General features: G+C 43.8%; 1 long non-coding RNA gene across 1 annotated transcript; it reads left to right on the forward strand.

The window, feature by feature from the left end:
• Nucleotides 1-9,104: 9,104 nt before the first annotated feature.
• On the forward strand, nt 9,105-14,139 carry LOC117521952. The gene is made up of 3 exons (XR_004564096.1): nt 9,105-9,116; nt 9,551-9,556; nt 14,010-14,139. It is a non-coding gene; the product is annotated as an uncharacterized LOC117521952 (long non-coding RNA).
• Nucleotides 14,140-15,316: the final 1,177 nt, after the last annotated feature.

A 15,316-nucleotide genomic window follows, 5' to 3' on the forward strand; every position in this document is an offset into this window, starting at 1 on the left:
ACCTTCGTGCGCATGTGTGAGTTTTTTCACGCCTGTTGGTTGCGTCATTCGCCTGTGGGCAGGCTTTGAGTGAGCACTGGTCCAGCCCCCTCGTCGGATTTGGGAAATGGCTGTGCGACTGCCACTTTGCTCCATGAAAATTTTTTCAGAAACTGTGACAGACAGCCAGGTGGAAACCATTCGGAAAATTCAGATGGCTTTCGGTGAAGATTCTATCGGCGTCACACAGATTAAGGACCATTACAACCAGATTAAAGACGGCCCACACTGGCGGAGGGCGCGCCGCGCTCCGAGTGGCCATCGACAGGCTGAACCGACCAGATCATTTCCAAAGTGAAGGCTGTGTTGATCCGGCACGTCGTGTGACTACCAGAGAAATCGCAGAAAATGTGGACATCAGCACTTTTGCGGCACATTCCACTGTTACAGGAGATTTTGTAATGAAAGACGTGCAGAGGAATTCGTGCGTCGGGACGGAGCCGCTCATGGCGCACAACAAATACCTCCGTGTTGGAAGTCTCACAGGACATGTTGTGGCATGCCCAGCTGTTACACAATTTCTCGGATACTCACTCGACTGAAAAGCCACCGAAAGCCATCTGAATCTTCCGAATGGTTTCCAACACGGAGGTGTTTGTTGTGTGCCATGAGCAGCTCCGTCCCGACGCGCGAATTCCTCCGCACATCTTTCATTACAAAATCTCCTGTAACAGTGGAATGTGCCGCAAAAGTGCTGATGTCCACATTTTCTGCGATTTCTTTGGTAGTCACACGACGTGCCAGATCAACACAGCCTTCACTTTGGAAATGATCTGGTCGTTTCAGCCTGTCGATGGCCGCTCGGAGTGCAGCGCACCCTCCGCCGGTGTGAGCCGTCTTTAGTCCGGTTGTAATGGTCCTTAATCTGTGTGACGCCGATAGAATCTTCACCGAAAGCCATCTGAATTTTCCGAATGGTTTCCACCTGGCTGTCTGTCACAGTTTCTGAAAAAAGTTTCATGGAGCAAAGCGGCAGTTGCTCAGCCATTTCCCTGACAATGAAAATCCGATGAGGGGGCTGGACCAGTGCTCACTCAAAGCCTGCCCACAGGCGAATGACGCAACCGACAGGTGTGAAAAAACTCATGCATGCGCACGAAGGTTCAAGTTTGGCTGAATCAAGCGCACGTGATTCAAATCCACATAGTTTTTGAAAAAAAATAAAAAGGTCCGTTACTTTTTGGACAGACCTCGTATGACTCATAATTTATCAAATACATTTATACATTTACAATAAATATTAGTTACATAAATTAGCTTAAATGCAGTGAAACTTTTCCTAATAATCAAAAGTCAATTTAATTCAATGACAAAAATCGCATTCAAAGTCAAATATAAAGTGCTTAGTGCCTAAAATAATTTAAACAAGATGTACAAGTAAATACATTTTGGCACAGATGGGTCAATACTTGAATAAATAACACGCAGCCTCCCGACTGCTGGCTACTCATGCTCCATACAAATGAATGGGGTAGCGGCTAGGCTAATGTTAGCAAAACACTCATAGCTGGAGAATAGCACTCACCCCTTTGGCAGTTTATACTTCACGCAGACATTTTGTAAGCCAGCATACGTCGCGGTAGAAGGCTCCTAATGTTACAACATGAGTTCAATGAGTTTCATGATGCAATTTCAAAGATTAGATAATTAAAATAACCGAGACTAACCTGCTGCTCTGCTCCCTCCGGTATCCCCACAGCGTTTCCCCATTCACTCTACCCGCGAGTAAATAAGCACTCTCAATTGGCCACAGCTGCGTACGTGGCCCTGTGATGTTACTGGAACAGTGATCCCTGATTGGTCAGAGAGACATATCTCCAAACCCCATGAGACTGACTACTACTATTATTATTATTATTATTATTATTATAAATAACATGAGATTACCAAATGGAATGGAGAATGTAGACAGAGAGAGGGAGAGAGATAGATAAAGGCAGAGGAGAAATAGACAGGATTTGGAACCTGGGTTACACCCTCCCCCTCTAAATCCCTGCAACTCCGGTGCAGATCAAACTACATGAACGTGAGGACATACATGATTGGATGCAGGCCCGGTGAAAGCTTCACCAAAAGCATTTGCTAACCCGTGGTAAAGAGCTTGCATGGCCGAAATCAAGGGTTTTCCTAAGGTGGCATACTGGAGACGCGAGGGCGGTTGGCGCTGCTGCACAGACCGACAAACAACCTCTTCAGGCCCTATACCAACCTCAGACTCCGGAATGATTATAGGTATCTCAGCAGAATGAAGGGATTAGACAATTGGGTCAGGAGATGTGTCTGCTGGGCCACCTAGCTCAGAATCCTCAGATGGCCTCATCTCAGGAGCAGAGCCCTGTTCCACTTCATCTTCCTGTTCCAGAAGAACTTTTTCCATGGCCATTGATTGATCCACAACTTCAGACGACAGAGACACTTTCCCTTCAACAGGTAAGTGACATGATGATTCAGATTCTTCAACAGGAACAGTGCTGGGTATCGACTGTGCAGGAAGAGTTCCTTCGACGCTAAACTTCACAGTTGGTAGAGCCGGAAGTTGCAAAGGACCCCATGCTGCTTCTTCCTCATCCTGACTCTCTTCCGGGTCCTCAACCAGTTTCTGCAGACCTCTGGTTTGAGGTCTACGTGCAGTTGTAGTGACTGGCAGGTCAGATTCTTTGCTTTCATGGAGAAAGCCACACAGAAGAAGAAAGTCACGATGCAGGGTGCACACTTTCCTAGATGGATCAGTTTCAGGCCTCACAGAGTAAACAGGAAGATCACCAACATGATTAACCACAATGTAGATGTCCCTCTCCCATTTATCTTCCAACTTATGCTTGCCCCTCAGCTTTACATTTTGGACAAGTTTTTGATCTCCTTCTTGCAGACTAGCTGGCTTTACTCTTTGGTCGAACCGAGACTTATTTCTTTCTGCCGACTTTGCTGAATTTCTAACCGCCACCTGGTAACTTTCCTCTAACCGAGAACATAAATTCCGCACATACTGAGAGTGTGAGCAGGATGGTAAATCTCGGACAGGTAAGTGGAAAGCAATGTCAACAAGAAGTCTCAGACAGCAGCCAAACATCAGCTCATATGGAGTGTAGCCCGTAGTCTCATTTCGTGTACAATTATAAGCATGAATGAGCTGCTTAACATACTCCTTCCACCTGGCCTTCTGCTCTGGTTCCAAGGTACCCAGCATCCCAAGGAGCATCCTGTTGAACCTCTCAACAGGGTTGCCACGAGGGTGATATGGCGTAGTGTGGGACTTTTTAATGCCAGAGATGGTGCAATGTTCTTTGATCAGGTGGGACTCGAAGTCAGGCCCTTGATCTGTATGCAGGCGATCAGGGAACCCATAATGTACAATAAAATTCTCCCACAGACATTTCGCAACAGTCTTTGCCTTTTGATTGGCAGTTGGAAAAGCCATGGCATATTTAGTGAAATGGTCTGTGAGGACCAGAATATCTTTGGTATTGCTCTTATCGGGTTCCAGTGATAGATAATCCATGCACAACAGTTCCAGTGGTCGACTCGTCTGGATGTTCACCAGTGGTGCAGCTCGCTCTGGTAGGGCTTTTCTCCGTATGCAGCGATTACAGGTTTTGATCTTTGTTTTGACATCAGCAGACGTGGGGCCAGAAAAACCAAGATCAGACGAGGTCAAGCATTCGCTCTACTCCCATATGGCCCATGTCGTCATGCAAGGTGGAAAGAACCACTGGTCGTAGCGCTTCAGGCAGCACAAGCTGGAACGTCTGCTGTTCGCTATACTGCCTCCTTCTGTACAAAATACTGTCTTGGAGCTCAAGGCGGTTGTATTCACGCAACAGAAGAGGAAGGTCTGGAAGTGTAGTTCTGACTGTGGGAGGAACTTTCTCACCAGTTTCAAGTTGGTGAATAACTTCTCTCAAAACCAGGTCAGATCTTTGCTTCTCCCTGATGTCAGACAAGGACAGTGATGGGACAACTGGCAACCCTTGTGACTCATTGGCATAGGAGTCTGGTATAGCTGTAGCAGACATGCTCATTGTTTCCACCAAAGTAATGCAGTCTGTGGGTGAGCTATCAGGACTTTGAGTTCTCAGCATACTACTGTGGCAAATAGCCGCTACCACATCTGGAGCGAGTTCAATGGTGGCGTTGCCCATCTCATCCACATGCTCTTTAGTAAACTGTTGCACTGTATCCCACCCCTTCTGGGAGTGATTGGGTGACTCAGGATGTAGGCGTCTGGAAAGAGCATCAGCATCTCTATTCTGACTACCAGCCCTGTACTGCAGTTTGAAATTGTAAGTGGACAGTGCAGCAAGCCACCTGTGACTAGCAGCGTCAAGCTTGGCAAAAGTCAATATGTAGGTCAATCAATCAATCAATCAATCAATTTTTTTATATAGCGCCAAATCACAACAAACAGTTGCCCCAAGGCGCTTTATATTGTAAGGCAAGGCCATACAATAATTATGTAAAACCCCAACGGTCAAAACGACCCCCTGTGAGCAAGCACTTGGCTACAGTGGGAAGGAAAAACTTCCTTTTAACAGGAAGAAACCTCCAGCAGAACCAGGCTCAGGGAGGGGCAGTCTTCTGCTGGGACTGGTTGGGGCTGAGGGAGAGAACCAGGAAAAAGACATGCTGTGGAGGGGAGCAGAGATCGATCACTAATGATTAAATGCAGAGTGGTGCATACAGAGCAAAAAGAGAAAGAAACAGTGCATCATGGGAACCCCCCAGCAGTCTACGTCTATAGCAGCATAACTAAGGGATGGTTCAGGGTCACCTGATCCAGCCCTAACTATAAGCTTTAGCAAAAAGGAAAGTTTTAAGCCTAATCTTAAAAGTAGAGAGGGTGTCTGTCTCCCTGATCTGAATTGGGAGCTGGTTCCACAGGAGAGGAGCCTGAAAGCTGAAGGCTCTGCCTCCCATTCTACTCTTACAAACCCTAGGAACTACAAGTAAGCCTGCAGTCTGAGAGCGAAGCGCTCTATTGGGGTGATATGGTACTACGAGGTCCCTAAGATAAGATGGGACCTGATTATTCAAAACCTTATAAGTAAGAAGAAGAATTTTAAATTCTATTCTAGAATTAACAGGAAGCCAATGAAGAGAGGCCAATATGGGTGAGATATGCTCTCTCCTTCTAGTCCCCGTCAGTACTCTAGCTGCAGCATTTTGAATTAACTGAAGGCTTTTTAGGGAACTTTTAGGACAACCTGATAATAATGAATTACAATAGTCCAGCCTAGAGGAAATAAATGCATGAATTAGTTTTTCAGCATCACTCTGAGACAAGACCTTTCTGATTTTAGAGATATTGCGTAAATGCAAAAAAGCAGTCCTACATATTTGTTTAATATGCGCTTTGAATGACATATCCTGATCAAAAATGACTCCAAGATTTCTCACAGTATTACTAGAGGTCAGGGTAATGCCATCCAGAGTAAGGATCTGGTTAGACACCATGTTTCTAAGATTTGTGGGGCCAAGTACAATAACTTCAGTTTTATCTGAGTTTAAAAGCAGGAAATTAGAGGTCATCCATGTCTTTATGTCTGTAAGACAATCCTGCAGTTTAGCTAATTGGTGTGTGTCCTCTGGTTTCATGGATAGATAAAGCTGGGTATCATCTGCGTAACAATGAAAATTTAAGCAATACCGTCTAATAATACTGCCTAAGGGAAGCATGTATAAAGTGAATAAAATTGGTCCTAGCACAGAACCTTGTGGAACTCCATAATTAACTTTAGTCTGTGAAGAAGATTCCCCATTTACATGAACAAATTGTAATCTATTAGACAAATATGATTCAAACCACCGCAGCGCAGTGCCTTTAATACCTATGGCATGCTCTAATCTCTGTAATAAAATTTTATGGTCAACAGTATCAAAAGCAGCACTGAGGTCTAACAGAACAAGCACAGAGATGAGTCCACTGTCCGAGGCCATAAGAAGATCATTTGTAACCTTCACTAATGCTGTTTCTGTACTATGATGAATTCTAAAACCTGACTGAAACTCTTCAAATAGACCATTCCTCTGCAGATGATCAGTTAGCTGTTTTACAACTACCCTTTCAAGAATTTTTGAGAGAAAAGGAAGGTTGGAGTTTGTCCTATAATTAGCTAAGATAGCTGGGTCAAGTGATGGCTTTTTAAGTAATGGTTTAATTACTGCCACCTTAAAAGCCTGTGGTACATAGCCAACTAACAAAGATAGATTGATCATATTTAAGATCGAAGCATTAAATAATGGTAGGGCTTCCTTGAGCAGCCTGGTAGGAATGGGGTCTAATAAACATGTTGATGGTTTGGATGAAGTAACTAATGAAAATAACTCAGACAGAACAATCGGAGAGAAAGAGTCTAACCAAATACCGGCATCACTGAAAGCAGCCAAAGATAACGATATGTCTTTAGGATGGTTATGAGTAATTTTTTCTCTAATAGTTAAAATTTTGTTAGCAAAGAAAGTCATGAAGTCATTACTAGTTAAAGTTAATGGAATACTCAGCTCAATAGAGCTCTGACTCTTTGTCAGCCTGGCTACAGTGCTGAAAAGAAACCTGGGGTTGTTCTTATTTTCTTCAATTAGTGATGAGTAGAAAGATGTCCTAGCTTTACGGAGGGCTTTTTTTTAATAGAGCAACAGACTCTTTTTCCAGGCTAAGTGAAGATCTTCTAAATTAGTGAGACGCCATTTCCCCTCCAACTTACGGGTTATCTGCTTTAAGCTACGAGTTTGTGAGTTATACCACGGAGTCAGACACTTCTGATTTAAAGCTCTCTTTTTCAGAGGAGCTACAGCATCCAAAGTTGTCTTCAATGAGGATGTAAAACTATTGACGAGATACTCTATCTCCCTTACAGAGTTTAGGTAGCTACTCTGCACTGTGTTGGTATATGGCATTAGAGAACATAAAGAAGGAATCATATCCTTAAACCTAGTTACAGCGCTTTCTGAAAGACTTCTAGTGTAATGAAACTTATTCCCCACTGCTGGGTAGTCCATCAGAGTAAATGTAAATGTTATTAAGAAATGATCAGACAGAAGGGAGTTTTCAGGGAATACTGTTAAGTCTTCTATTTCCATACCATAAGTCAGAACAAGATCTAAGATATGATTAAAGTGGTGGGTGGACTCATTTACTTTTTGAGCAAAGCCAATTGAGTCTAATAATAGATTGAATGCAGTGTTGAGGCTGTCATTCTCAGCATCTGTGTGGATGTTAAAATCGCCCACTATAATTATCTTATCTGAGCTAAGCACTAAGTCAGACAAAAGGTCTGAAAATTCACAGAGAAACTCACAGTAACGACCAGGTGGACGATAGATAATAACAAATAAAACTGGTTTTTGGGACTTCCAATTTGGATGGACAAGACTAAGAGACAAGCTTTCAAATGAATTAAAGCTCTGTCTGGGTTTTTGATTAATTAATAAGCTGGAATGGAAGATTGCTGCTAATCCTCCGCCCCGGCCCGTGCTACGAGCATTCTGACAGTTAGTGTGACTCGGGGGTGTTGACTCATTTAAACTAACATATTCATCCTGCTGTAACCAGGTTTCTGTTAGGCAGAATAAATCAATATGTTGATCAATTATTATATAATTTACCAACAGGGACTTAGAAGAGAGAGACCTAATGTTTAATAGACCACATTTAACTGTTTTAGTCTGTGGTGCAGTTGAAGGTGCTATATTATTTTTTCTTCTTGAATTTTTATGCTTAAATAGATTTTTGCTGGTTATTGGTGGTCTGGGAGCAGGCACCGTCTCTACGGGGATGGGGTAATGAGGGGATGGCAGGGGGAGAGAAGCTGCAGAGAGGTGTGTAAGACTACAACTCTGCTTCCTGGTCCCAACCCTGGATAGTCACGGTTTGGAGGATTTAAGAAAATTGGCCAGATTTCTAGAAATGAGAGCTGCTCCATCCAAAGTGGGATGGATGCCGTCTCTCCTAACAAGACCAGGTTTTCCCCAGAAGCTTTGCCAATTATCTATGAAGCCCACCTCATTTTTTGGACACCACTCAGACAGCCAGCAATTCAAGGAGAACATGCGGCTAAACATGTCACTCCCGGTCAAAGGGTTATTGTCCGTGACCACAATGAAACTGGAGCCATACAAATTATCATGGAACTTTTCAGTTACGCTCCATTTCAAAGCCAAAAACTGGAGCTTATGGGCTGGATATCTTGCTTCACTACTGGACAACCCTCTGCTTGCATAAGCAATGACACAGAGTTTCACCTCCTGCTCCTGATAGAGAGCAGCGCCGAGGCCGATAGTACTCACGTCAGTATGCAAGATGTAAGTTTGGCTAGGATTAGCAAAGCCAAGCACCGGTGCTGTTGTTAGTTTGGCAATCAAGGTGTCAAAAGCAGATTGACACTGCTCCGTCCATCTCCCCTTAAAGGGCTGTTTCACCTCCAGTCTTTTTACCGCAGTTTGATTCTTACGGCCACTACGACGAATAGGGGGTAACCCTTTGTCAAATCATTTAAAGGCTTAGCGATAGCAGAATAACCGTTAATGAACCTGCGATAGTAACCCGCAAAGCCAAGAAATGACCACAATTCTTTCAATGTCTGCGGAACAGGCCATGATTTTAGGGTTGAAATCTTCTCTGGATCAGTTTCAACTCCATGTTCGGAGACAACATGGCCGAGGTAGCGCACGGAGGATTGGAAAAACTTGCATTTCTCCGGCGACAACTTCAGGCCATAGTCTCTGAGTCGATGGAGCACCCTCAACAAGCGACTTTTGTGTTCTTCTAGAGTGTTGGAGAAGATGATCAAGTCATCCAGAAATACCAGGACCTCCTTTAGATGTAAATCACCCATGCACTTCTCCATGAGGCGCTGGTAGGTACTAGGGGCATTTGTCACACCTTGGGGCATCCTGTTGAATTCCCAAAAGCCAAGCGGGGTCACAAATGCAGTTTTGGGTTTGTCTGACTCTTCCACTTCAGTCTGATAGTATCCAGACTTCAGATCAAGGACGCTGAACCATCGTGACCCAGTGAGTGCTGAAAATGACTCCTCTAGGTTTGGTAGAGCGTAGGCATCCTTGACTGTTTGAATGTTCAGGTTTCTATAATCAATGCAAAGACGGACCTCACCATTCTTTTTCCGAAATACAACAATCGGAGATGCGAAAGGTGACTCTGATTCCCTTATTACTCCTGCCTCCAGAAGACCTCGGAAGTGTTTGCAGACAGCTTCGATATCATTTGGATGGATGGGACGTGCACGATGTTTAAATGGCGTCTCATCATGAAGACGGATATGATGTTTAACTCTATCGGTGCGGCCAAAGTCTAGATCATGATGAGAAAACACTTGTGATACTTCTATGAGTTTGGTGATGACTCGATCCTTCCACTCAGGAGGAATGGGAGAATTCCCAAATTCAAAGTGGAGTGTGGCTTTGTCTATGGTTTTGAGATTTGTAGGATTGGAAGACATACTGTGGGAGAGTATCTGTGGTGTGGCAGTGACAACAGAAATAACACTGAGTGGAGGGAGTGGTACGTGTTGCTCTGACTCATTAGATACAATGATTGGAAGCTTGTGGGGTGCATGATTTGACAGAGACACAAGACAACTTTGCATGCATAGGCCTCCGGGCAGTGGGTTGGATGGCTGTTCCACTAAAGCCCAATCACCAAAGAGTGACATGCTGGTACCCCAGCATGGACCAAGCCCCTTCAAGGACCAAGGTATGGCCAGCTGGAATGACAGCAGGTGACTTAGAGGCCAATCTCACAATTGCATCACTGGATCCTTGGGTCTGTTGGTGCCTCATTTGGAGCAAATTAAGAACTGCTCGGTAGCCATGCTTGGTGAGGTTAAAACTGGCACAGTCACTTTTTAAATGTTCATCATACAGCGGCTCAAGAGTGTTCATTCCTATAAGCACTTGAGACTGGAATCCACTCTGAACATCCGGAACAACGAGTGCCAGAGTACATACATCAATGTCAGTGCCAAGGAAGTCTTCAGGAAAGGTGATTATCATTTCATTGTAACCCAAATACGGGACAGCTTGACCGGCGGCTCCCTCTACTTGTAGCAGTTCATTCAGTGACTTAACAGGTTGATGAGAAAAGTGTCAATTGTAAAGGAAAATTGGTAATATTGTAACTTGTGATCGTGTGTCTAGAAGACAGGGCATGTCTTGACCAGTTATTTTAACTTGACCCGTACATCTCGAACCAATTAACCCGTGTGGCCATCGGGTACATTTAGCAGAGGATGCATGTGACAAGACAATACATTTCTCTATTGAGTGCGTAGCGGGACTATGTTGGTCCTCTGCAGTTCCTGTTCGACCCTCAACGAGAACCCGATCTAGTTTAACGACTGAGAACCATGAGGGTTTATTCTCTGCCATTTCTTCTGCTTATCATTGAACTGCTTCTTCTTTGCAGCAACAAGCGATGGATTAGGATTATTGTCACAGTTCAATTTTATATGCCCATCTTCGCCACAGTTGTAACAATATCCCGGCCTGGGTCCTGAAGATGGGGTTCGCTGAGAGGGTCGTGATGCAGATCGACTGGGGTCGGAGTGCTGACTGGATTTGCTGGCTTTAACTGGAACAGACTGGGTTTGCCTGGACTGGGAAGCGGTGAGGGCATTCAACTGCTCCTGCATGTCGGCCAGTTGACGTGTGAGCTGTTGAGTAATTGTAGTCAATTTATCACAGCTGCTTTTCTCTTCTGCAGATTCATATGCATACCGAGCATGTGTGCCGGCTCAAGTTTTGCTAGAGCCAAGATGTTGCTTCATTCGCTGGACTTTAGTGGCCTCTCGATCTTCCTCTGTTCTAAGTAACAGCAGTAGCTCTGCAAAGGATGGTGGTTGGGACTTGCACTGTTTAAGTTGGAGATCAGCTATTAGGGCATTATCCCAACAGCCCCGGCAGAATTGATTTACCAGGTGGTTTTCAAAGTCTTTGGTCAAAACACCACCCCTCTTCACAGCCATATTCAGGGCCACTTGCAGACGCTGTAGATAAGTGGACAGCTTTTCCCCAGCATCTTGGAACATTTCAACAAATTTTGCATAAAGTTCATTGCCGTCTTGGACTGTTCCATAGGCAGAGTTGAGAATTTGGAGGTAGTCCGAAGAGAGTACATCTGGTCGGAGATGTTTCACCATGTCAGCAGCTGGGGGCAACAGGCTGTCAAATATTCTCCTGGAGCGCTGGAGATCTAATACAGCAGGATCTTTCATCAGGAGATTGACACCAGAGCACCAGGTTTCATAATCTGTCTCATGTTGGGGTCTAGAGATTCGGCCAGAAAATGTTCTGAGTCTTTGGGAAGATGTATGCATTACAGCATCGTCACTTTTCATAATATGCTCGACCACATGCCATTGCACTTGAGGTGGGTTGATGTCGGGCATGGGTATGACTGGCAGTGAACGTTGTGGTATATTGTGGACAGCAGGATCAGGACAGGCCTGGGGCAGCTCCTCCCCTTTGTCTTGCAGGTCAGTGGTTACTCTATGTTCAATAGGAACGGTAGCGGCAGGTGATGTCACAGCTGCGGTTTCCTCACCAACCTCAATGGAAGGAGTCTTCATTTGTAAGGGTCCTGGCTCGGGCTCACCAACAGACTGGCCCAACAGAGACATCACACTTTTAAGAACGTCCGAAAAATTCTGACCCGTAAGTTTAGCCACGGTTTTCAAATCACTGAGATAACTTTGCGTTTTAGATTCAGTTTCCAAATTCGAACAAACAGTTGACAATTCTTCAATCTCATATATTACCATTCCTGTTTGACAAATATATTCGTATGGTAAAATTTTACACAATTCAACCAACGCACTTCCGGATTGAAATTCAACAACAATGCAATTGTGGAAAACACTATCAGAGTCCTTAACAACTTCAAATTTCATCATAATCACTGCGTCAAAAAAATCAATGACTTCTTTGTCCATATCTGTATTCATTGAGTATTTAACCAAAACACCATTAGGTATTTTAATCCCATCCTTTGCCAAAATTTCCATTTTTAAAATGATAAATTGAAAATCACAATCAAACTACTTCAGCTCTGTTCAAATCTTGCTCCTGGCTGGCTCACCAAGATTTATGTAGCACATATGTATGATATATGCAAGCTGTGTATATATATATATATATATATATATATATATATATATATATATATATATATATATATATATATATATATATATATATATATATATATATATGGGCTAGTGGACCAGAAGATCTATGAACTACTCTGGGAGAGATTTGACAGAGACTGGAAGTTTAGCTTGGTTGGTACCATATATTTTTCTTTTAAATGCAACGACAACAAACAAGAAGACAAACAGAACATATAACAAACACTTAAATTCAAATGGCCATTTACCATTCACCATTCACATTTTTTTCTTTTTTTTTTGCCTCCTTGCTCTCGGCCGAGACGGATGCATTTTTCCTCTCTCCCTCCCTCCCTATCTTTCCTGCTTCTGTGGCGTGTTGTTTGTGAGGCTGCCAGCTTTGCTCTTCTGGAAAATGGCAAAAATGGATCTGTTAAAGTGGTCTCTGGACGCAATTGACACTATTTTTTCTACAAGACACTCGGGGGCAGAGGACCTGACCTGTCCTGCCGGGACGCATGTGATGGGCTACGTGATGGACAGTTGGAGGAAATGGCAGGTCATGTGCCTTTACACGCTGTCTGTGGAGGACATCGAAGATGTGTATATATTTGGCTCGGTGGTGACCGGCTTTCTGCTGTGTGGAGCGGGCATAGCGCTGGTTTACCGGAAAATTAAGAAGGTGGAAGCGGCAATAATTGGCCCGTCCAGGCTGCCCCACATGACTGATTCGATTGGAAGGGCAGTGTCAGCTCAGTCGGCGGGTGTTAACTGCACATTGGAAACCATCTCTGGGAGGATGGCTGCACTGGAAAACCGCTTTGATCGTCAGTAATGACCACATCTCCTCTCCTATATTCAGATGTATTGAAAGCCACTCTGTTTCAGACTGTGGAATCTTTCAGGCGTCTGCTAATCTGGATATTCATTCAGCTTCCCAAAACACAGCTGCACTTCAAGGCCGCTGTGATAAAAACCTCCTGAAGAAGAACAACACTTAAGCCTCACTCCCTGGTCTCCCCCCGCCCTTACCTTCTCCAGCTCTGACATTGACTGTGTACAGTGGACTGTTCAGGGCTGGGCCCCTTTTCCCTCCAGGATGGACAAACAAGGCTGTTGACGGCGCCTAAAGGCTGCCTCCAGAGTGTTCTGTCTGATAACTGGACTTTTCAAATCTCGGTCGTCGTCTCGTCGTCTCTCGTCTGTGTGTGTGATCATTGTTTTTTTGTGCTGATGGTTTTTTTTTCCTTCATTGCTGCTGTGTGGTTTAACACAGCAGCTATGAAGGTTTTTCTCTCCCTAGTTTTACCTTGTGTGTGCTTTTTATATGTGTTCATGTACCAGGCCGGCTTATGTGTGTTGTGTGTTATGTGTGTGTCGTCTGTTGTCATGAGGCCGGTCATGGTTTGCTCAGCCCTGCTGTTGACCTAGGCAGGGATGTACATCTGGAGCTGGTCCCCGGGTGCCTAAAGGCGACCTCTGCTCCTAACTGGCAATTAGCATGGGTTAAATGCAGTAGACACAATTCATTGTGCAGGGAACATGTTCCTATGTGCATATGACAATAAAATTCTTTTGAATCCTTGAATCCTTCAACAAGCGCACAAGACAGAAATAATTAAATTCTCAACAGATCTGTAACTGTAATTCAGAAATGGTGGATAACAACAACAACAAAATCCATATAAAGAGATAAAGTCCCAACAGAATAAAATTTCCCACCCACTCCAAGTTCATCAAACCCACTCTGGGGTTGTAGTGAGCAGGGAATAAAATATCCAGAGGAGTTCAGTGCAAAAGTCTGTAGGGCAAATGATATGAGGTGGAGCAGTGGGCTCGATGCTCATAGAGTGTGTGGAATGAATTTGTGGGCTGCAAGGAGCCCCCTACCGGACTGGCAGGAGTGGCTCTATCTTCACACTTGAAAAGTGCAGTCTTTAGACTCGTGGCCTGCTTCTTCTTTGGCTCGCCATCAAAAATCGTGGCCTGCTTAAAACAGGACCCATGTCTTAGTCAAACGTTCTCTAAATAAGTCAAAATCAAATAATACTAGTATTTCTAATGTTCAAGTCTATCCGGTGTACACACAATCAGCAAAATAGTAGGGATGTCCCGATCAGGTTTTTTTTGGCTGTGATCCGATTCCGAGTCATCTGATTTTGAGTATCTGCCGATACCAAGTCCCGATCCGATACTTTAAAAAACTGAATGAACAATGAACAAATGCTAAATAAATAATAATTTCATTTTAATCACCTTATTTTATTATTCATCAATTAAACAGTGCACTTCTCCTTGAGGTAGCTTCAACAATCAAGTAATAATCTACCAGACTTAAAAAATGTACAAATTTCCAAGTTATTTTGTCTTTAAATGATCTAATCTGAAATAACACGTGGTTTTAATTTATAGATGAAAGGTTTTTAAAGAACCATTTATTGATTTAGCTATTTTAATTAGTGTGTTCTAAACTTTTTTAAACAGTAATCAGAAATTTTGAGGTAACAAACAACAACAAAAAACATTTCCAAGGATTTTTCTTCTGACACGTGGTTTCTGCAGTGATTTGTGGTTCAAATCCCCACCTGACTGGAAAATCACTAAGGGCCCTTGGGCAAGGTCTTTAATCCCCTATTGCTCCCAGTGTGGAGTGAGCGCCTTGTATGGAAGCACCCTGAAATCGGGGTGAATGTGTGTCTGATGCAGATGGAAAAGCGCTATATAAATGGAGTCCATTTACCATTTGTACAGATCAGTGGTTTCTGCCACTAGTCTTCTGTGTTTTGGCCTGACGCGTCATTCCTATTGGACAACACGAAGCTACGTCACAGCTCAGAGCGTCGAAAGTTCAAAAGTCAACTTGAAAAGTAAAAGGAAAAAAAAAACAACTTACATTTGCGTCCTGACAGTCCTCAGTGTACCCCTCTGATGCTTTATCAGTGTTCAACAAGTTCAGAGCAGCGCAGTGAACGTGAATGAAGATGGAAGCTCTTTAAGACGCGCTCCTAAATGTGATGAGTGTGCACGTCGCTCGTGCACACACCATCTTTCGCTCCGTTTTGCAGACAAACGATCACAGGACAATTTGTTTTTTCTTTTTGTTAATCAGATGACAGATCGTCGTCCTGAGGACTTGGTCAGCACCGGGTCCTGCTGCA

Source organism: Thalassophryne amazonica, chromosome 12 (assembly GCF_902500255.1).
Source record: "Thalassophryne amazonica chromosome 12, fThaAma1.1, whole genome shotgun sequence".
Lineage (NCBI taxonomy): Eukaryota > Metazoa > Chordata > Actinopteri > Batrachoidiformes > Batrachoididae > Thalassophryne > Thalassophryne amazonica.